The sequence below is a fragment of the Cupressus sempervirens genome, chromosome 11 (genome assembly GCF_028749045.1).
Source record: "Cupressus sempervirens isolate cs-2001-9-10 chromosome 11, ASM2874904v1, whole genome shotgun sequence".
Lineage (NCBI taxonomy): Eukaryota > Viridiplantae > Streptophyta > Pinopsida > Cupressales > Cupressaceae > Cupressus > Cupressus sempervirens.
The window spans coordinates 843,603,513-843,626,952 of record NC_143128.1 but is presented as its reverse complement, the minus strand read 5'-3'; the positions used below and the strand labels follow the sequence as shown (position 1 = coordinate 843,626,952).

At 34.2% G+C, this 23,440-nt stretch overlaps 1 pseudogene; it reads left to right on the top strand.

Annotated features, from left to right (window-relative positions):
• The first annotated feature begins 15,491 nt into the window (after positions 1-15,491).
• On the top strand, positions 15,492-22,298 carry LOC149532185 (peroxidase 39-like; annotated as a pseudogene).
• The last annotated feature ends 1,142 nt before the right edge of the window (positions 22,299-23,440 follow it).

The following is a 23,440-nucleotide window of genomic DNA, read 5'->3' as shown; positions in this document are numbered from 1 at the left end:
ATTTTATTGTGCTATGATTTTATTTACTATTTTTGCATTATTTTTTAATGCAAGGTGGTACCTAAATGTAAAATAGTGTAGTTCACTAAAACTTTAATAATTTTTTTATTTTGCCATTTTTCTTCAATTAATTTATTTCCTCAATTTACATACAATTCTTTTGAGGCTAATTTTTTTTTTTTTTTAAAAGTGAAATTTTGATCACATTATGGTGTCTATACATGAGAGGTTTTAAAATTTACCTTTATAGCCAATTAATAATTAATAATAATATAATTATTCAAGAAAAAATTAAGAAAAAATATTGACATCATTCTTAGGTGTACTAGGTAACTCCCTTTAAAAGGATTTACGAAAATTCATTTATTTATATCAAATTATGGAGTCCATACATGAGTGTGGTATGGTCCTAAAATAGGCATTTTGAAAAAGTGTTTTTTAAAGAACCATACACAAAAAAAATCTATCATATGGATATTCAACTAAATTACATATTCAAAAACTAGATTCCGAACACAAAAAGTTTTGTTTCTAAAGTTTTTTTTATACTGGATCTCTAAATGCCTCAAATTTAGATATCAATTGACAAGAAATTTCAAAACTAGGAAAAACACTTCCACTTTTTGCCCAAAAGTGAGACCCAACTTCTTGCACTTACCCAATAGTTGTCCTTGCCATGACTTTCAAATTAGATTTCTCATTCTATCATTGCCCTTAGAAAGATCTATTTTGAGGAATCTTAGAGGCACAAAAAATTTAGAAAGCCATGACTGTGAATTTGAGTCCATGGGCAAAAGAATTTAGTCCTCCTATAGTACAATACATGACTCTCCCTCCATGCCCATCTACTTTCACAATTTCCCCTCCAACAATGAATGCAAACTTGCCAATTTCATACAATATTGTTTCAGCTCCATTCCAACTACATATAAATTATGTTCAACACATCATGAATTATATTCCATAAATCTCTCCACTGAGTTTCCCTCTCATGGGTTACCCAATTCTTTTTACTCCTATAGATACTCTCCTTCCTAGTGGAAGAATAGTGGAACCATCTAATTGTCTGTCTAATTTTTTAGTTTTCCTTCCTCATGAGCAAAAAGGTTTGAAGGGTCCTCCTCCACTAAATCATTGTACAAACTTGACCCACTTTGACCACCTAGTGTCCCCACTAGCATTTATTATCTTGCACATACCTAAACAAGGATTAGTCACCAACTTGATCTAAATACACCAACAGACCATGCTGACTTGGCTAGAGTCACAACAACCCTCAAAGCAACAACAAAAAAAACAAAGACAAAACAAGGGTTGTTAGGTGCCTTGCACTAGGATAATGATAGACAAAAGATATCCAAGAAAAAATATAACAACTATAGCTATAGGAATCATAAGAAGAGTATATATAATGTGTTTCCATGAATGAATCTCTTAAAGAGATGGGTAAGAAAGAAATATTGAAATCAAATTCCATGAATAAATTAAAAACTTTATTTTAAGTCTTCTCATGTTCTAAAGATAAAGCATTTACAAAATCTTCAAATGTTTATAATGATAATAAGATTCAAGCTTAGACATTTATAGAATGCAGCTAACTCAAGAGTAAAACTTCAATGTTAATTGTATAATAGTAATAAGAATTCAAGTTTCAATGTTCTCATTCGAAAAATATTCCAAATAAATTACTCATAATCAAAAGTACTCATAACTCGTACAATTTAAATACAAATTAGTATCATAGCTTTATTCACATGTCAAAAGATACTATCAAAGCTTATTATAATGACTCGTACCCTTATTTTGGATGCAAATTACATTAAAATGGAATACCTGAAATACTTAAAACATAAACAAAAAAAAAAAGATATACATTATGATAACCAATAATGTCATACATGACCAAACCGATGCATCAAATTTGTAACTCTAATAATGTCATGCATCAAATATATGCCATACATCAAATATAAAATGTCATTTATACATCAAATGTATGTCAAATATGTCCACTAGCATAAAATCCAATATATATGTCCACTAATGCCTACACATGTGTGTCCATCCCTATATCTTCTCCTTACCACAAGGGTAAGGAAAAAAAATCCCTAGAGGTCTTTGGTCATTGTGTGGAGGGAGATGATGGGGATGATGGGGTCTTCCTCACACACTCGCTTGTCCTCTTGTTTAGGCTCCTCTCTAACTGGAGCTGATACAAAAAAAGTATATATGAATCAATAATTATTATACATTGAAATCAAATATATGTACACACAAAATTTATTATTTTCTTACTACCATCAAATAGTCACTCTCTATATCCACCTCAAAGGCTCCTAGATGAGTAGGAGTAACAAGGCCCTACAACAATTCAATCAATATAATCACTCGATCATACTTATAAATATCATTTGAAATTTCAATACTAACTATTATAAATAAAAACTAAAACTATGAAAACTCTTTCATACCTTAGTCAATGGCTCTAAACTAGCCATTGTAGCAACTACTCCACAGTCGATGGATGAGCAAAGATGAGGAGGAGTCTTGGACGTCAACAAATACAAATCATATAATACAATTTATATGTTTTTTTTTATAGAATATAATATAATCAAATGAATTAAATTAACATGAAACAAATGTATGTTTATGAACTTCGTATCATGCCTAGGCTTAGAGTCCCATGTAAATGTCAATGGTCTAGTAGAGAACTAATGCATACAGATAATTTTTTTTTGTCAATCCTTCATATGATTAGTTAATAAATATATGTATTAATTTAAATGATTAAATTGTTACATACCTCTTAACTCTTCGACAAGATGTAAAATGAGGCTGAGGAATCTATACTAGGGCCATCAACACTCTTACCTTAAATTTTGAACAATGTCAAGACATGCTAATTAATTATTCATTCAATGTACATACAAATTGAGATCAAATAGTTTATTATAAATGTAATTTATTTTTGTGTCAATGCAAAATGTGTCACTTAGGAAATCATCAATGACTAGCCCATCATCCATAGTGTCTCCAACATGATTTCTAAATGTGCATAAGGGTCCACATGATGTGCACATGTGACTGTGATACAAAGAAGGCTCCTCCTCAACTAATGGACTGACACAATGAGTGAGGGTCTATGACAAAGCATTAATATTCCCTAGAGTATTGGTCCCTACATGTTCCTACACGATTGAAGGAATAATGAAATCTTCACCTTGTGGCTTGAATGTAGGTGCCTTAATTGCATTGGGGTCATGGCATGACCTCGACTTCTCAAATGATGACCCCCCACCTCTACCCTAAGAATCTAACATGTCAAAATAATTGGAGATCTCCTCATGGAAAAATTCGCAATACAATTTCTTTAAGAAATACATTGGAACCTCATGGTTATTGCAAGGAGGGGCATCAAAGACCATCCATTGTCTATCCCAAATGTTATTTCAAATATCATCATGTATGCACCAGTGGATCAGGAACTTTTTAGTTGTATGTTTAACAATGTCTTGTTCTCTTAGCTTTTTAAATAATGCACATATACTACCTTTCGCTATGTCCTTTTTTATTACATCTTTATAGGATAATTTATTTTCGTAATATCTTCTTTGTTCTTCTCTCTTAACATGAAAAATATCCAATTGACCACTAACATAAGCTACATAGCTCATAATGGACTCAAGGGAAGATGCCATTTCAATTGACCACTAACATAAGCTACATAGCTCATAATGGACTCAAGGGAAGATGCCATTTTATGCTCTCATAGGATTAGTTTTCCCACAAGATTTCAACCTACCAATGATTGCTTCTAATTCATTTTTCTCTCTTTCTATTTTATTCATTATATTGTCTTGGGTGCCAAGAGGAGGTCATTCAATTGGTGGAGGTTGGAAGTTGTTACTCTTCTTACAGAGGGTTTTCATTTTGATCTTGTGGAGGGTTTTCATTTTGATACTGTGGAGTGTTTTCATTTTGATTTTGTTGATTAGGCTAGGGATTTGGTGGTTGATTATTCACATTTTCTAATAAGAAACCAATTGCATTTTGAATTTTTTTTTTTTTTTTGAAGAAAAACTTTAAAAAAATTCAAAACAATGCTAAAACATATAAAACAATACAAAAACATAAAAAACAATGCAAAGACAAGAGTAGAAAACATACTTGATGATTTTGATCTTGATCTCCGGTGATTAGGAGGCATTTTGAGGAGGAAAGTGAGAAAATTCTTCAACTTCTACAAATTGCATGCTTATTTTTGAGGGGAAAGAAGGAACCACCAAAAAGAAACAAGAGAAAATGAAATGGTTTGTGGGTTTGCAACCCATATAGAGAATTTTAAAAAAGTGTGCATGTGCTTTGTCTTGGGTTCCATAAGGCTTGTGGAGCCCAAGTCAAAGCACGTGTGTGCTTTTAGAAGTTTTAAAATTTTAGTTGTCTATCATCTTGTTGGCACAACAACTTGGTGCATTCGCCCTATAGTTAAGCAATTCAACCCAATAAACATTGTAACATTTTATCTTGCCAATCAATTCAATAGTACCTTTACCTTTTACAACACATGGGATATCGTTACCAAATTTAACACATCCATGTTTGTATGGACCAATATCCTCAAACTTATCTTTATCACTAGTCATATGGTTGGAGTATCCATTATCAATTGTCCATTGATCTATCACATTTGTTTACATATGAGATTAATGCAGTTTTCTCATCTTTATTAGAGTCTTATTTCATAGCAACACAGACAACCTCATCATCACTACTTTCAGATTCATTGTCAATTTCTTCTTCAACAATATAACAAGATTTCTTACCTTTTTCATCTTTGTTTCTCTTGTAGTCTCTTACAGTCTCTTTGATCTCTTCTTCCTTTGTACTTTTTTTCATTCATTTCATCCTTATCCTCTTTGTCAGGGCACTAGCAACACTATGACCAATTTGTTGCATGAGAAACAAATAATAGGTAGTTTACCTTTATATTTATCTCTTCCTATTCCAAATCATTTTTCAATAAGGGCTTCAAGTTCATCAAGCTCATCATTAGTATTGTCACTTTCACTCTTCACATGTTTTCCTTTCCTTTTTCTATGAACTAGTTGTGACTTAAAGGAAAATTCAATAGTAGCAAGTGTGTAGTTATCAACATTAGACATCTGACACCTTCTAAGGTCTAAGTGTTGCCTAGTGTACATCTCAATTCTTGAATTGGAGACACTCTAATGACATATATATCTCCATTTGCACCATGAATAGAATTAACAACTTCTTTGACTCTTGTGTAGTATTGCACTATATTCCCACCTTCCATCATTCTCATGTCATCAAATTTACCTATCATGCTCTCTAATTTGGCTTTCAAGACATTATCATCATCTCCATATATGGTTTTCAATTTGCCAGGCACATCTTCTTCACAATATCACATTCTTTTAAATCATCAAACTCAACATAGCTTAGGGTTAAGATAATCTCCAACATTTCTTTATTGTGTTCTTGCTTTTGCTTCAGTTGTTGAGCTATTAGAAGAGTGGTTGTTACCTTCACATACTCATTTTCCACAAAGTTGATAACAACATCATTAATACTAGATAATGCAACCTCATCAAGGTCTTCCACATAGGAATGTTTTCCTTGTTCAACTTTGGTACATCTCTTTTGTGAGTCATGATCTTTAACTTTAAGTACCTTCAAAATTTTCTCTGTAAGAACTCATCTCTGATACTAATTGTTAGAAATTTTTAGAATAACTGAAATGTGGGGGAGGGGGGTTGTGAATTAATTACTCAAGGTCCATAAGTACCATTTGAAAAATTAAACATCAAAATATTCACCTTTTTTTCTTATTCTCTTGTTGCTTGGACTCTACTGTACTGATTAAACATAATAATCAAATGTAAAACATATAAAGCATTCAACACAAGTTTGACACTAGGATTTTTATGTGGAAGCTCAATTTTGGAAAAACCACCAACAACATGTCAACACTTTTTCACCTTTCAAAGTGAGATCTATTAGGACCCAAGCCAGTTAAAGGTTACAATACATAGTGTTAAATGTGACTTGGTTAGAGGATTCAATCACCATGTTAGGAGTGGCCTTGTCAGAGGACTTTGAACATTCCATTTAGAATGTCACCTTGTTAAAGGATTTACATAGACTGTTAAGTCCTTCAAATGACTATTAGGTCAACCTCTATTAAAAGGATTTTAATACAAACTATTTACAATGATTAGAAAAATAAAATAGTAAGGATTTGATCTATACAATTCCAAATCACTTTGTAGGTTTAGATCACTACTCGGTTCATGTGTTGATTCACTAATAAGCAACCCATTATTATTTTTGCACTTGATTTTCTTGAAAACCTTAAAGAAACCAATCTTCCCATTTTAAAAAAACTTAAGCCATCTTCTCAGATTCACTTATCAATATTAGTGGCATGTGCACAAGTAATCCCTTTTTGCTTCACTTTCACTCTTCCACCCTTGTGCATCTCTGATCCACCTTTTTCTATGTGCCTCCTCTCTAAGTTTAGCTCTATACCTCTTTAAGTAGGTAATTCTTTCTTTGTCATTTTTCATGATCACCATATATCTTAGGGTTTAAGATCTAGTTTAGGTTCATTATATCTGTGCATCTTCCTTCTTTTCTTGAATCTTCTCATCCATTGAATTATATCATAAATATTATACCTAATCCTCTCCTTTTATTTAATGATCCAACTCATCAATCTTATCTTCAATATGGTTTACATATCCCAAGATATCAACCAAGTCGACTAGAAATCATGATTTCCTCAAATTCATTGATAACATTATTACTTAGCAATAACTAAGTTCTGACACTCAGTCATCACTTAATCATTCACTCACTATAAAAATTCTAGCTCAGTATCAACTATCTTTCTTAGTCAACACTAGATTTTTTGGGCATTTGCTGTAGCTTGGTTGACAATAGCATCACTTAGCATTCCTAAAAATTTTACTCTATTGCTCGGCTTAGCTTTGCATTATTGATATATAAAATCACTTTGTCTTATCAAAGTATAACTAATCAAATGTACATTGTAACTTCCTTTCTATAACTCAACCTTTCCTCTAGGTACTATTGTTATGAGCATTTTCTCAAACCCTCTTCATTAGTCAAATAGATATGACATTTAGATTAGGTAGAAATATATCTTATCAGTAGATTTGACATCAATGAAGAAACAACAATTGTTCTAATTGTAAGTTTCTAATAGTAGAATACTTCAATGAAATATTTTTTAGAGCTAAGGATCCAACAAGTTCACATGTTGTGGTAGAAAATTAGTCAACTGAAACACCTGAAAATAAGATGAAGTCCGTAATTGTTGGTAATCGACCCTTATCTTTTTGAACAACTTATTTCATAATTAACCAAAGGAATTAGCATCATAAAATTATTTGTACACTTAGGAAAATAATTTAGATTTGCATAATTATATGAAGTATAAAAGGATGCAAGGAAGTTATGGTTAAGTGTGCATGAGTTTTTGACTTCATATGTATGTGCACAAAGAGAAGGAATATCTTTGGTTAATAAAAACATATTTTAATGCTTGTGTACTTGTGCAATTAATGCAAAAGTTGATTGGAAGCAATTTTAAGGTCAAAATAAGATTTTTATGCACTATTTGATCACGTGAAGAGTAAAGGAATAATTGAAGGCAGATTTAAGATTGAATTGAAGTAGAATTGAAGCTGAATTTAGCAAAGCCCTAAAAATTGTGATTTCTAAGGTATTTACAATCTCGTAAAGTTGTGCTCAATATTTTATCAATTAAGATGGAAGAAGCAATTATTCATAATGTAGAGGACATACCTAGACCTAAGATGAAAATAAACTCTATTACACCATTGGAGTATGAACTTACAACCACATTTTCATAAACCCCAGACGAAGTGTTGTATCTAGAAGACATTTGTAGTTACACTAGATGCAAACATGAAACTATAGGAGAAGGAAACATTTCAGATAAATTTGATGAATTTTGCAATCAAAACATGTCATTCAAGGAAGTATTTGAACACCTCAGTTAGAATGAAGTATTTAAGTATCTGTTACTATGAATTCAACAATGAAGAATGAATAGACATAATTCTCAGTAGAATTCATAATGGGTGTTTTTGATGGGAGATAATGTAGTTGTGATTTCAGCCAACCTTATTCATGAAGTTACTAGTTTGAGTAATGAAGGCTCCATCCCATTGAATGAAAATAATGTGAAGAAAACTGTGATTGAGAATATGCAACCACTTATAATGGAAGAGGCATAGTTATCAACAAGATCAAATAGGATGATGTAAGATTTTTTTGTAAAATTATTGCATCTAAGTTATGTTATAGTTCAAGAGAGGGTGATATTGTTGTTGGATTTGTGCATGCTTCCTATAACATGTGTATGGAAAGAACTAAAGTGAACCTGTGTGAGATTCTAAAAGTTCAACTGGTTGAAAATATTGAGAGGATAGATTGCTCACATGTTTTTCCACTCGTTGAGAAGATTTCCTTTCATGTTAATTTCTATGTCAAACAACAATGATAAGTGCACTATGGAGAAGATGACATATTTACATAGGATACATCAAATTAAAAAATTGATGATAGTACAACATTGATCTTGAACACATTTAAGAATGAAATATGGCTAATGTCAAGAGTACCTAAATCAATGGTTGACAAGTAATAATAATATTTTTTTTAAATGGCTAACATAGATTGTATATATATTAAGGCAGTTCAACGAAGAATTTTTTATGTAAACCCTCTTGGTTATGAGGTAAATGAGGAAGATATTGAAGGATATGTACAACCTATTCTAAAATCAAAATATTATGAAGAATTTGATAGATTTGGGATATATGATGAAAACATGTAGTTGGCCTATCAAGTTAAGCTTGATAAGTCAGCTAAGACAAAATTAAACAACACAATAAAGACAATGATGAAAGATACAAACATGACACCACAATAATTAGCTACAGTAAGATAACCATTTTTGGAATGAAGAAGATAGGACAAGAAAATATTATAATTGTACCACCATTGATAATAGAAATCCCTAGTTCTAAGGTAGGACCATTGGCAATGAGATTTACAGTGGAAGAACCAATAGTTGAAGCTTCTTCCACCCCATACATAGTAGTTGCACCAATACAACCACAATTTATTCCACCTCCACTAGTTTAGCCAAGTGAAGAAGAAGAAGAAGGAGGAGGAGGAGAAGGAGAAGGAGGATGAGGAGGAGGAGAAGGAGAAGGAGAAGGAAAATAAGAAGAGGAGGTCCCTAGAAAAAAGAGAATAAAAGAAATGACAATAACACCAGGTAAAAGGTAGAAAGTTCTAATATCTTATATAAAAAAGAAGAGAATAAGAGGATATGTAGCTCCTGAAACACCACAAAGGAAAAAAGGAGAAAATTGAGATTGTTACCATAGGTAGGAAGTAGTGGATGCCAAAAATTGAGAAGTTGAATTGTGGGATTACCAACAATGTGAATTTTGTATAGTTGAACAAATACTATGGCTTGTATAGAAATATTGACACAATATAGTTGGAAAATATAAATATGAGACATATGATCCTATCTAATAAGAAGTTTGGAAGCATTCAAGGTCAAATACCCAAGGATTTGTATAATAGATTGGCACATAGAAAGATGAGGGTAGTTCAACCAAGAATGTTTTATGTAAACCATCTTGGTTCTGAGGTAAATGAGGAAGATATTGAAGGATATGTACAACCTATTGTGAAATCAAAATATGATGAAGAATTTGATAGATTTGGGATATATGATGAAAACATGTAGTTGGCCTATCAAGTTAAGCTTGATAAGTCAGCTAAGAAAAAAATAAACAACACAATAAAGACAATGATGAAAGATACAGACATGCCACCACAATAATTAACTACACTAAGATAAACCATTTTTGAAATGAAGAAGATAGGACAAGAAAATATTATAATTGTACCATCATTGGTAATAGAAAGCCCTAGTTCTAAGGTAGGATCATTGGCAATGAGATTTAAGTTAGCTAAGACAAGATTAAACAACACAATAAAGACAATGATGAAAGATACATACATGACACCACAATAATTAACTGCAATAAGATAAACCATTTTTTGGAACGAAGAAGATAGGACAAGAAAATATTATAATTGTACCACCGTTGGTAATAGAAAGTCCTAATTCTAAGGTAGGACCATTGGCAATGAGATTTATAGTGGAAGAACCAATAGTTAAAGCTTCTTCCACTTCATACATAGTAGTTGCAGTAATAAAACCACAATTTGTTCCACCTCCACTAGTTTAGCCAAGTGAAGAAGAAGAAGGAGGAGGAGGAGGAGGAGGAGGAGAAGGAGAAGGAGAAGGAAAATAAGAAGAGGAGGTCCCTAGATAAAATAGAATAAAAGAAATGATAATAACACTAAGTAAAAGGTAGAAAGTTTTAATGTCTTCTATAAAAAAGAAGAGAACAAGAGGATACATAGATCCTAAAACACCAAAAAGGAAAAAAGGAGAAAATTGAGACTGGTACCATAGGTAGGGAGTAGTGGATGCCAAAAATTGAGAAGTTGAATTGTGTGATTATTGACAATGTGAATTTTGTATAGTTGAACGTATACTATGGCTTGTATAGAAATATTGACACAATACAATTGGAAAATATAAATATTAGACATATGATCCTATCTAATAAGAAGTTTGGAAGCATTCAAGGTCAAATACCCAACGATTTGTATAATAGATTGGCACATAGAAAGATGAGAGTTATAGAGGAAGACAAGACAATTAGAGAAAGGTCGATTAGAAAACTTTGTGAAGTAGAAGATGATGAACATCTTGAGAAGATAATGACTTGAGTCTTGATCCCATACTAAGGAATAAGAAAAGAGTTATTCCTATAATGGGAGGAAACTATGAAGAGGTGAATAAAGAAAATGAGAAAACTATAGTCGAGGTAATGATAGAATTTAAGCACATTGAAGTGAAAATGACTTTAGAAGACAAAATAATGTCTTCTACTATTCATAGAAAAGAGGTAGAAAGAATAGTGATATGGGGAATAGTCCCTGCTCTAGTAGTAGGAGAAGAGAAGAAGGATGCAAGAGTTCTTATCATTCCCATAGTTATTGTAAAAGACAATTTTGTAATGAGAGATTTAGAGGTAACAACATCAGAAATACCACAAACTACCATTTCCATTGATACTATGAATGTTGATAGTACAAACATTATAGTAGATATAAAAGAAGATCCTTTTAAGGATTACAATCCCAGTATTAACAATTTGGTAGGGTATACCAGTTCTAAGAATGAAGAGGAAAATAAAGATGAGATAGAAGAAGAAAAGAAGGAAGTTGAATAAAAGGAGGAAGAAAAGATAAAGAATGATAATTTGGCTACTTTAGCATATGAACTTAAGAAAATTGATGAGAGGTTACAAAAAGAATGGAAGACATTTACACAAGAAACTTCTCACTCCAAACTATAGTTAAAACATGTTGATATTGAAAGAGAAGAAACTTTTGCACATCTAGTGGTAGAGGACACAAAAATAGAAAAGAAATCTAAAAAAATCAGTGATAGAGAAAAATAAAAAAGATAGAGAAGAAAGTCAAAGCATGTACATGGTCACACCAATAAGGACACCCAACTCTAAAATTCCAAGAACTAGAGCACCCCAAAGACCCCAATAAATTTGTTATTGGAAAGCATGATAGGAAGCACATCTTTAACTCCTACTGGTGACAAAAAGGTAGAAATATTAAGACATATCATAGTTCTAGAAACTAGCAAAATAATGGAGAAAAATAAAAGCATAAAGAGGACACAAGGAGTCCTTGACAAACTAACGAGTAAGTTGGAGGACATCATTCAACTAAAGGTCATGGAGTCAGATCTAGAGAAGAAGGTAGAGGAAGTGACTAGAAACTTTGACAATCAATTTATTACACTAGAGAAAATTGCATCTAAAAAGGAACATGTGAAGCATGATTCATTGTTGTTCAAGACCATATGAAAGAATATTATAAGTGATCTTGAAAGTCTTAACTCTTGCATAAAAGAGTTAAGACTATGTTTAACTGAAGGAAATAATTTGTTTACCTAAGATTAGTTAGGTGAATGCCTTAAGGTCAAGGCATCTTATGAGAATTTTTTATATTTAGACTTGAATGTAGTTAATGTTGTGTGTTCTAGACTATGTGTTCTTAGTAGTACATTAGAAGCAATCCAAGAAACCTCGAAAAATAATTCAAAAAATTGAAAGCAATATTTCCTAATTGTATCTCATGCATATATAAATTATTCACCACAAAAACAAGAAGGTAAATTATTTATTTTTATATAGTTTTTTGACTCACCTTTGTTATTGATGTCAAAGGGGGAGCGAAGTAAAGAAAATTTATGTATATGTAAAGGGGAGTGCAATATGTAATATATAAAGGGTGATATATGTTAGAGTATGGTCATAGGGAGAGAAATGAATAATATAATGTAAGATGGTTTAAATAGAGAATGATCCACATTTTGCAATTTTTGTTATGGCCATGAGAAGATTCACAAGTTTTGAGATTTTGCATTTTGGGGGCTTAGTCAATTCTCCAAAAAATGTTTCCATCAATGCCAAAGGAGGAGATTGTTGGCGATTTGGCTAGGGCAGATGCATGAGGTTGTCATTTATGGCAACATATTCTCATTATGAATTGAGAAAATCATGGAGATATAATTTTTATTTAAGGACTTAGAAAATTTTCTAAGTATCAAGAAGTTTATTTGTCACCATAGACACAATTTTGATTGGTGAGCTTCACAGAGACATTATTGGCATGTGCATAGTTACTTGGTGATAATATAGTATGTTAGGATATTGTACCTTAGTACACAAGTCAGTACAGTCAGTATAGAAAGAGATATTATAGCTTTTTCAAGATATAGTTATGAACAGACAAAATATAACAGAGTTAAAGAATTATATTTTATATTAAGGAATTTTTTTAAACCAAAATAATTACTTGACTAATTAGGGATGATATCCTAGATGTCAACCCTATGTGGGAATATTATAGTTTTGTATTTTGGAAAATGTGTGAAAGCATGAAGGTTGACAATACATAATATTATGGAATGTTATGCTATAAAGGAAGGATTTAAAATGTGAAGTTCGCTGTAGTTATTGTGATAATTATGCTATTTTTTTGTGATGCAAACTTGATAATTACAACTATGTAAAGGCGGTGTATGCAAAGTTGGCACAACGACTTGCAAACATCATATCATATATTGAAGATATCAACATTGAGAAAGAAGTTTTTGTCTCTATATTTTTGTATATGGAATATCATTATATATTGCATGTTTGGGTAGTGGACTCATCTTGCATACATTTTTAAATTGAAATAATAACTCATAACATGGTTGAGGCTTCTAACAAGGCCTAGTTCTCTAACAAGGACTGAGACACTATACAGTTGTAATAGACTCCTAACAGGGTCAATATATTTTTCAAGATACTTTTGATTAGTGGATCATTTTGTGGGTACCATCCCCACTAAGGTTTTGCCTTCCCCAAGGTTTACCTAGTTAATTAAATATGGTGTTCTGTGTTGCATTTTCGTATGGTTGTGTTTACTATTCAACTTAATGAGTTTATTTTTCTATGCGAGTTATAAGATGGTAAATAATATCCATATTTGGGGAAAAAAATTCACCATGCACCTATGCTAGTGTGCCTGGTTAAGTCATAATGAGTTGGATATCTTGGAATTACAAGGATTCAAAGGCAATTAATTTCTCTTGCCTTATTTTTCCATTATTTCAAAGACTTAGTTAAATGTCTTTTAGGGACTATTTATTAGAACTATAGGTATGAAACAATTTTTTCTACCATCTTGGAGCCGAAATTTTTTCATTAGATATCAACTTTTTCACTCGAGGGATAGCAATCCGTTTTATTCCTTTCATGGATATTTTGAAACTCTTTTTAATCATCTTTTCTCATTTTTTTTAGGGGCTCGATGCAGTTGGACTTGGGCACATGATTTTTTCATGTCCTTTTGGTCATGATAGTTTATTTCCTTGTATATGATAATTCTAAATGATTGACTTAATATCTCTACGACTTGCCTAAAATTGACATTATTTTAAAATAAAAATTAATTTTGCATGTGAAAAGATCTAAATAATACTTTATTTTCAAGTACAATTCTTATGGCTAACCTTTTTTATATGTTTAAAATCACATTATATACTCATTTTATAATGCACAGCTCATATATAGAGCTATATAATGGATTAGGTGGTTTCTTTTTCACTTGTTCTAATGATATGCATATTATTGCTTGTGTTCCATCTTCACTAACTAGAAAGGATGGTTTAGTTTCATATTAGAGTTGATATACTTGTAGCAATAATACTTATTGTGATCCTGTTCCTCAAGCTCTCTAAACATCTAATAAGCATCAACATAAATGTTGTGGTTGGTCTCCCTCATCATGTAATCAGTTTATATTCTCAATGTAATTGTGACACCTGTAATTACTATGACAGTGACAAGTTTCCTTAAATAGAGTTCCTATTTGCATTACTATTTCAATTCAGAAGAAGTAAAAAATTTAAAAACACCCTAACAAATTTGGAATCTGCTTTCCAGTTCCGCAACCTCTTGAATGGTTAGAAGAATTCATAAACTGTAACTCTTTTCTTTACCACGAAGATTATTTTAACTACGTACCGTTATAAATACTTTTCTTTAATCGTTAAGACTTTTATCATGTTGACTTTTGAGTGTCTGATTATATTCTACTCCTTTTATAGGAACATTAACATTATTGTTGAAATTTACTATTAAATATCAACTATTCATCATTAAAAAATCTTAAACACAAATTTCTTCTCGTAGCTGTAGATAACCACTTGAGTCAATTAATCTCCGGAAATCAGTCTCTCATTTCTTGGCCTGGATTTCTCGATAAACATAATATTGGACTTATAGGTTTTCTTTCATTTTATACTGCCGACTTGTACCTTTATAATATTACATAGACATGACCATTTAATCTTCGCCAGGTTGTCTGTTTGACAATGACAGAGAGGGAGAAAATAACACACTTGAACACGGTTCAATATTGCAGACAATGTTTTGTTTAGTTTAAAATACTGCAAATAATTTGGACTCCGTCCACAGCATTTATAGAAAACTGGAGCTTGATACTGAAAACAAACAACGTACCGGGCTGGTTAATTTTGCCCAAAATTTTAATGTAATATACAATGTTAATCCTGAGCGGCAAATTTGACTGAGGAATACGTAGAACACACTTAACTGATAGGATTTTGCCAACATATATAATTATAATGAAGAGAAGCCGCGTGGTTGCGTGGATATAAATAGAAAGGCCGGTTCGAATTTCTAATACAACAATCAGTAGAAAGAGAGATAAAGATAGAGATGGCGAGCTTGTGGCTTATCTTCTTTGCTCTCCTTTCAATTTCATTTTCGTGCGAGGGGGGTGAGCTGAGGTATGATTTCTATAAAAAAGTTGTCCATCTGCAGAGGAAATAGTGAAGAAGGTGGTGAAGCAGCACATAGACTATGATAGCACCCTTGCGGCTCCCCTCTTACGATTGCTTTTCCATGATTGTTTTGTGCGTGTGAAAAATCTAACTATTGCAGTTACTGATTATTAATCTCCTATCATAAACGATTATTTAACTGCTGAAAACAAATTCTCACTAATATCGAAAAATAACACAACTGCAACTTCACTTATAAAATACGGAAAGAAATGCGCAACACAATGAACACAATATTTTCAGACAAATTGTCTCTGGAAAAACCCCTAAGGGAAAACTAGTTCTACAGATGAGGAATTATATTAAACTTCAGCAAATCAAGAGATACAAAATTCCTTGCCTCTCACTGGCAAAACTTCGACAACCTCCTAATTTCTCCCGCTGATATTCCTCACTGCTATCCCTGCGCTAACACTGCGCCCTTGCTAACACTGCAAGATTGTTTGCTAACACTGCAAACTGCTTCTACAAAAGCTTCTTCATCCAAATGACCCAATGACCCCTTTTTATACTACTCTTGTTGGTAAACCAATGACCGAGATTAAATCAAACCAACGGTTGAGATTAAGACAACTCGACAACCAATAATAGAATTGGTTGCAAAGTGTCCAAAAGGGAATTACTAAAATTAGTAAATAATAACCATTTACTAATTTTTGGCAAGTGGACAAACAGCTGTCCAAACCACCCATAAATACAACCACTATTCATAGATAAGGACGAACAGCTGTCCAAGCTACCCATAAATAGTGCTGCTATTTCCGGGTCAGAAATAACAGCTGTCCAACTAACAATAATTAACACTCCCTCTTAGCGAGGAAGCTGTTCTGCATGACACCCATCTTATCTCTGAAGAAGATAAATTTGGCCTTTCCCAAAGCCTTCGTCAGAATGTCTGCTACCTGCTCATCTGTAGCTATGTATTGTAGTCGAACAACTCCCCTTTGTACACAATCTCTGATGAAGTGATATCTGATATCTATATGTTTAGACCTATCATGAAACACTGGATTCTCAGACAACTTGATGCAACTCTGATTGTCACAATGTATCACAGTAGTCTCAACCTTCTGACCAAACAAGGCTACTAACAACTTCTAAAGCCATATAGCTTCACATGTCGCCATGCTAGCTGCTATGTATTCTGCTTCTGCTGAACTTAGAGCCACAGACTTCTGCTTCCTGCTGAACCAAGATACAACTCCTGATCCCAAGCTGAAACAACATCCTGAAGTGCTCATTTTGTTCGTTGTACTTCCTTCCCAATCTACATCAATATAGCCTATCAACCTGATACCTTCACCTCGAACATATCTGATCTCATACTCGACTGTACCACGCAAGTAACGTAGCACATGCTTAGCCGCTATCCAATGCATTCTCTTTGGTTCAACCATGAACTGACTAAGAGAGTTTACTGCAAATGCTATATCTGGCCTAGTGTTGACCAAATACATAAGCGAACCAATCAACTGTCTATATAAAGTGGGATCTACATCCTTCTCCTTAGATGTATCTACCTTCCTCCAATTCGTGATCATGGGTGTAGACATGGCTTTGCAATCCTCCATCCCAAATTTCTTCAATATTTCAATGCAATATTTCCCTTGACCAAAGAAAATCTCCCCATCTGTCTGCCACACTTCCATGCCTAGAAAGTAGTGCATAAGTCCTAAATCCTTCATCTCGAACTCTTCTGCAAGGTTCCTCTTGCAATCCACTATGAGCCCTAGTGAACCTATAAGAAATAGGTCATCCACATAAAGAGCAAGAATGAGAATCTCACCCCTAACCATCAAGTAGTAGAGGTTAGCATCTGCTTCACTCTTTACAAAGCTCATTTTCTGCAAGTATGTATCAATGCGCTCATACCACGCTCTAGGAGCCTGCTTGAGTCCGTACAATGCTTTCTTCAATCTGCACATGTGGGTCTCTTTGTTGTGTGCTAGAAAGCCTTCTGATTGTTCTATGTATACCTCCTCCAACTCACCATTGAGGAATGCTGTCTTGACATCCATTTGATGGATTTGCCATCCCATCTGTGCTGCAAGTGAGATTACACCTCGTATAGAAGTATACCTGGCAACTGGAGCAAATGTCTCCTCATAGTCTATTCCCTCCTTTTGAGAGAACCCCTTTGCCATGAACCTAGCCTTGTATTTCTCGATGCTACCATCTGCACTGTGCTTTATCTTATAGATCCAGCGTGATCCAACTACAGTCCTATCTGTTGGTCTAGGTACTACCTCCCACACATCATTCTGCATTATTGAAGAATATTCCTCAACCATAGCATCTCGCCATACCTGATGTTCTGCAACTTCTTGATAGCTAGAAGGCTCACTATCTACCAACTGACTAACTAATGCCACATAGTCATTGAACTTGGCTGGTTGTCTCCGTTGTCTAGTACTCTTCCTAGGAGCTCCCACAAACTCCTGAGTATCCCTTTGTGTATTTGGAACTAGATGGTTCCCACTACCAACTGTAGAGGATGAAATGTCAACCTCTAAGTCTTCTAGATGCATTTCCTGTTGCACCCATTGCTCCATACTTTGTGAATCTTCACTAACTGAGTCTACACTCGTACTGGTAACTGTACTTGAGCTTTGCTGCCCTTGACTTGGTCTTGGAGCTTCTGTTGGCTGCTCACTCTGATCATCTGCTGGCAAATCTCTGGATCTCTTGAATGCCTTGTCCTCCATGAACTTGACATCCCGTCTGACAATAATTCTTTTAGTCCCTAGAATGAAAATTCTATATGCCTTTGAGCTCTCACTGTACCCAACAAAGTGCCCCCTCTTTGCAGTCTGATCTAACTTTGTACGTGTATCTCTAGGAATATGACAATATGCCAAACTCCCGAATATCCTGAAGTGACTAACATCTGGCTTCTTCCCTGTGAAAGCCTCCTCTGGTGTCATCTTCCCTAGCACCTTGTGTGGAACTCTATTCTAAATGTAGACTACTGTATTACACGCCTCTGCCCATAAGTAATGGGGCATGTCCTGGCCATGTAGCATAGCTCTTGCTGCCTCCGATATAGAACGGTTTTTCCTCTCAGCAACTCCATTTTGCTGTGGATTGTAAGGAATAGTCCATTCTCTCTTGATTCCTTCTCTGGTACAGAACTCCTGGAAGACATTTCCTTTGTACTCACCTCCATTGTCTGACCGAAGAACCTTTATCTTCTTTCCTGTCGAGTTCTCCACAAGAGCCTTGAACTCTTGAAATCAACTGAAAACCTCATCCTTAGTCTTCAAGAAGAATATCCAAGTCTTTCTAGAGAAATCATCAATAAAAGTAACATAGTATTCATATCCTCTAAGAGATTTCGTCGACATTGGTCCACAAACATCTGAATGTACTAGATCAAGAACACCCTTAGATCTGGTGTCACTCCTTGGAAAAGATGCTTTCGCAAACTTCCCCAACACACATCCCTTACATACATTGTCATGCTCTGTGCTCACCTCTGGAACACCTGTCACGGTCTCACGAAGCAATCTAAGTGCTCCATGATGAATATGACCCATCCTCCTATGCCATAGCTCTCCAAGATTTCTAAGATTACTGTTGCTCATAAGTGCCTTAGGAGTATCAAACTGCAATCTATAAAGGCGACCACTCCTAACTCCAATAGTTATGAGTGATTTCCAATCCTTGTGCTTAATCAACACGCGTCCCTCTAAAGAGTACATTATACCCCCTATCCTGAAGAACAGATACAAAAATCAAATTCATACCTAAGCCTGACACATATAACACATCATGAAAAGGAATTATCTTTCCATTCTCCCTCTGAAACTGAATAGTCCCTTTCCCAACAGGGTTGAGTTTGGACAAGTTTTTCATAAAAATCTGGATGTTGGTGTCCTCCTCCTTGTAACTGGAGAAGTACTCTCTAACTCTTATCATATGAAATGACGCCCCACTATCTATATACCAAACACACTGTGAGGTTGAGCTAACCATACAAGCTATGAGTGCAAACTCATCTTCCATTTTGCTCGAGAGCTCTTCTACACTTGCTGAAGCTGCCACCTGCTTCTTACCCTTTTTCCTCTCTGGGCAATCACTGACATAGTGGCCAAACTCGTGACATCTAAAGCACTTGACTTTAGAAAGGTCCTTCTTCTTCTTTTCACTTTGTGAATTTGATCCTTTGCTAGATCCCTTCTTTGCTTTCCCTTTACCCGCTAGGGCAACGTTCTCTTGTTCCACCTCATTTTTCTGACTCTTGTTGGCCCCATTGACAAGACTTAGTCTAAACTCCTCCTGAGTGAAATCAGTCCATAGTTGATCCCAACTCGGTAAAGTATCTCGTCCATTGACAACTTGAACAAAGACACTCCATTGTTTAGTAAACCCATTTAGGGCTATTCTCACTAGCTCGTCATCACTAAGGCTATCTCCAACAGCTGCTAACTCATCATTGACAAGTCTGAGCCCGGTGAGGTAACTTGTGACATCTTCTCCCTGATTCATCCGGGTATTCTTTAGCTTCTCTTTGAGAATCAACTTCCTGTTGGTGGTAGCATTTTGGTACAGATTTAGAATGACGTCCCACATCTTCTTCGCTGTATCTAGCTCCGAGATATGTGGAACAATATGATCCTTGACACCATTAAGGATAATCCTCCTCGCTTTGGCATCATCCTTCCTATATGCTGCAAGCTGTGTTGCATCCGTTGGTACAGGTACACCACTGATAGCATAATCCTTGATACCATTCTCTTCCAACAATAAAGAAATTCTGGCCTTCCAGACACCAAAATTTGAGGCACCATCCAATCCATCCTGATCTCTCAAACTAGCTGAAGCCATCTCAAGGGTTTAAAGCAATAATAAATCTAAAGAGATCAAAATTTCTTTCCTAGGGCAAAACTCTTCTACCCTTAACAATGCTCTAATACCATGTGAAAAATCTAACTATTGCAGTCACTGATTATTAATCTCCTATCATAAACGATTATTAAACTGTTGAAAACAAATTCTCAGCTAATATCGAAAAATAACACAATTGCAACTTCACTTATAAAATATGGAAAGAAATGCGCAACACAATGAACACAATATTTTCGAACAAATTGTCACTGGAAAAATTCTTAAGGGAAAACTAGTTCTACAGATGAGGAATTATATTAAACTTCAGCAAATCAAGAGATACAAAATTCCTTGCCTCTCACTGGTAGAACTCCGACAACCTCTTAATTTCTCTCGCTAATATTCCTCACTGCTATCCCTGCGCTAACACTGCGCCCTTGCTAACACTGCAAGACTGTTTGCTAACACTGCAAACTACTTCTACAAAAGCTTCTTCATCCAAATAACCCAATGACCCCTTTTTATACTACTCCTGTTGGTAAACCAACGACCGAGATTAAATCAAATCAACAGCTGAGATTAAGACAACTCGACAGCCAATAATAGAATTGGTTGCAAAGTGTCCAAAAGGAAATCACTAAAATTAGTAAATAATAACCATTTACTAATTTTTGGCAAGTGGACAAACAGCTGTCCAAACCACCCATAAATACAATTGCTATTCATAGATAAGGACGAACAGCTGTCCAAGCTACTCATAAATAGTGCTGCTATTTCCGGGTCAGAATTAACAGCTGTCCAACTAACAATTAACTTCACCCATTTCTCCTCCATATCTCAATTTATTTCCCTCTTTTAAGTAAGAAATATATAACTGAAATGTGTTGTGGTTTTATTAGGGTTGCGACGCGTCGGTGCTTTTGAATTCCACGGCCAACAACACAGCAGAGAAAGCAGCGATTCCAAATCTGAGCCTGCGCGGGTTTGAAGTGTATGATGATGTGAAAGCACAAATTGAGGCCAAATGTCCGGGCGTCGTTTCGTGTGCAGACATTGTCGCCCTTATTGCTCGAGACGCTGTCGTTGCTGGGGTACGTAATTATATAAACACAAGTTCACAACTACTTTGTCCATTGTTTATCTTATCCATATGTTTGAGTTTCTATGTTGTGTGTAGAGTGGAGGTCCATCTTGGCGAGTGAAAACAGGGCGTAGGGATGGAGTGATATCTCGAAAGAGTGAGGCATTGACAGACATTCCTTCACCATTTTTTAACTTCTCGCAACTAAAGACATCTTTTGCGAGCAAAGGACTAGATGTTAAAGACCTTGTTGTTCTCTCTGGTGAGAAACATGTCAAGTATTTGAGTATTGAACTACACTAGTTAATTTATTTGTTGAATCGAGATTGTAATATTATTATGATTGTTGTTGTTATCGTGAATTAATAGGTGGACATACGATTGGAATCAGTTTTTGTCCTGCATTTTAGCAACAGGTTATACAACTTCACAGGAAAAGGAGACATGGATCCTTCCTTAGATCTAACTTATGCTGAATTTTTGAAGAGCAAATGTACAAGTCAATCAGACATAACAACTACTGTAGCAATGGATCCAAATAGCTCCCTCGCTTTTGATAGCCATTACTTCACTATTCTCAAAGAAAAGAAAGGCCTCTTTCAATCTGATGTTGCGTTGCTGACAGATCCCATTGCTAAAACGCTTGTTGATAAGCAGGTCAAGAATGAGAGTTTCTTTGAAAACTTTAAGAACTCTATGCAACGTATGTCTGAAGTCCAAGTACTCACTGGAACAGAAGGCGAGATCAGACGTCGATGTGCATTTGTTAATTAAGATCATTTGAATTGTAATAGCATTTGTATTTATTTTTCTGGTAGTGTCATTGGTGAAAAATAAAAATATTCATCAACAATAAAATGAAAATGTTCTAAAAGTGGCTTATCAATGTAATGTTAAGCTATTTATGGCGCTATTTGCAACGGTGACTTTTGCATGCTTTGGCACATCAAAATTTGACACCTTTAATTCTTACGTAAAAAGATATTATTATATAATATAAGGATTACGTGTGATTTTAAAAGCACTTGAGTAATTAGGTAGGTATGCATTCTGACTATCGTATTCATGGGACTAGAGCGAAATCTGGAGAGAAGACTACATATTGATTGTTTCCCTCTCGAAAGCATCCACTAAATGCTGAAAAGTGCACATAGTTCTACTAAATTCTATTTGAGTTCTTTCAAACTTGACAATTTTAATCCTGGTTAGTCGTCTATACAAGGTAAATGCATAAAATCCCCATTTTAATTATAAAGTAGCTAAATCAATCCTAATTTAGCTAAATTATTTTAAAATTTACAAGAAGACTAATAAGTGTCTCTCTCCAAATTCCACTCGTAGTATAGATGAGTTTGATGTTTAACCACTTATTTTATTAATCTAATAATTCATACCCAATACACACAAGGATGAATATTCTAATGTTATGAGAGTTGTACAAGAAAAAGCTAGAAACCATTCTGTCTTAGGCCAAAGTCATAGCTACAACTCCCACATAAATTGTACAAGATGCATGCTTCACTTTTACAATTGTATTAAAATGTCTAGATTGACCATGTAATGAATTTTTTCATCAATATAATCTCACTAATGTACGACATATTCAATTCCATCAACCACTCATGAATATAATGCAAAGCTCATCCAAGATGTTGAAGATGATGACTAGAAAGATATTAGGAACAATGTGTCAACCATCCCACTAATATCGACTATATAATGAATGTAGTTTTAAAATTATTAAAAAATACTTTTAGACTATAAACTTCATTTTTGGATAAAATGTGCATTTTAATTGTTCAATATCAATTGCATAGATGTCTACTATGAAAATCATTTCAAAATATACAATTTAAATATACAAGCACCAATGACCTATGAGAGCAAGATTTATAATGCCTTCATTATAATTTGGG